This window comes from Chrysochloris asiatica, unplaced genomic scaffold (genome assembly GCF_000296735.1).
Source record: "Chrysochloris asiatica unplaced genomic scaffold, ChrAsi1.0 scaffold02552, whole genome shotgun sequence".
Taxonomy (NCBI): Eukaryota; Metazoa; Chordata; class Mammalia; order Afrosoricida; family Chrysochloridae; genus Chrysochloris; species Chrysochloris asiatica.
The window spans coordinates 4,166-5,878 of NW_006411070.1; the positions used below are offsets into that span (position 1 = coordinate 4,166).

Below are 1,713 nucleotides of genomic sequence, written 5' to 3' on the forward strand. Positions count from 1 at the left end.
ACTGACCTTTAAAAAGCAACTTCATTGTGCTCACTTTAGCAGCACATATACTAAAATTGGAACGATACAGAGAAGATTAGCATGGCCCCTGTGCAAAGATGACATGTAAATTTGTGAAGAATTCCTTATTTTTCCAAGTCCATTTGATCCTCAGCCATGTCTGGGGATGAGATGGTCTTTAATCCTACTATGAGGAAGAAGAAAAAGAAGAAGAGGAAGCTCTTTATGTTAGATGAGGAAGGGGATGCCCAGACAGAAGAAACCCAACCCTTAGAGACAAAAGAAGAGGAGCCAGAGCTACCGAGGGCAAAGATGTTGAAGCCGATGAAAAGGACAGTAGCAAAAAAGATGCTTCTAATGACCTTGATGATTTAAACTTTTTTAATCAAAAGAAAAAGAAGAAAAAACAAGAAAGATATTTGATATTGATGAAGTTGAAGAAGGCGTAAAGGATCTTAAGATTGAAAGTGATGTTCAAGACCCAGCTGACCAGAGGGTGACCTTGACATTATGCTAGGCAATAAAAAGAAGAACGTCAAGTTCCCAGATGAAGATGAAATACTAGGGAAAGATGAAGCTTTAGAAAATGAAGACAGCAAAAAAGATGATGAGATCTCATTCAGTAACCAGACAGGCCCTGCTTGGGAGGCTCAGAAAGAGACTGTACATATGAAGAACTACTGAATTGAGTGTTCAATATCATGAGGCAAACGAATCCAGATATGGTTGCTGGAGAGACAAGGAAATTTGTCATGAAACCTCCAGAGGTTGTCTGAGTAGGAACCAAGAAAACATCTTTTCTCAACTTTACCAATATCTGTAAATTTTTGCATCGCCAGCCCAAACATCTCCCTGCATTTTAATTGGCAGAATTGGGTACAAGTGGTTCTATAGATGGCAATAACCAACTTGTAATCAAAGGACAATTCTGACAGAAACAGATAGAAAATGTCCTGAGAAAATATATCATGGAGTATGTCACCTGTCATACGTGCCAATCACCAGACACAATCCTGCAGAAGGACACCCGACTTTATTTTTTACAGTGCGAAACTTGTTACTCTTGATGCTCTCTTGCCAGCATCAAACTGGCTTCCAGGCTGTCACGGGCAAGTGAATACAGTTCCGTGCCAAAGCTAACTAATTTGCTAATCATCACTGATTTTGCAAAATGTGTTGTGGAGATTTGGCTGGACAGGTTTACCACCAGAGTGGCTATTCCACTGTATTAAACACAAGATAGAAAAGCTGCCAAGTTCTTTGGCTTGTGGTTGGTTGGCCGGTGAAATCCTTGCAAGATGCTGAAGCTCCAGCTGTTGACAAACTCATTGCTTACATTAGCAGCTGTCAGAGAAATGTGATGGGGTAAGGAGGTCCTTTTTAAAAAATCGTTCACAGACTTCTGTAAAATGCAAGATAAATTAAAGTTATAACAGTGAAAAAACCCTCAGATTTATTAAGGTAGCATACACTATACTTCACTCATTAAAATTTTTTTAAAGCTTTTATTGTGAATTGAGTGATAGTTTACATGGGAGAACACTGGTTTTGCACTCTACCAATCATATTTTGTTTCATTACAATGATTACATTTCCCTCCATGCACCATTAGTTAACAGTATTTGCCTCTATTCCCCCTCCCCCTTTTAAAAAAATGTACACAAAACCACATAGGAATATATAATTATTTAAACAACCAAAGGACACATTTTG

The 1,713-nt window shown here is 38.5% G+C and overlaps 1 pseudogene; it reads left to right on the top strand.

Moving 5' to 3' along the window:
* The first annotated feature begins 510 nt into the window (after nt 1–510).
* Nucleotides 511–1,144, top strand: LOC102819509 (annotated as a pseudogene).
* The last annotated feature ends 569 nt before the right edge of the window (nt 1,145–1,713 follow it).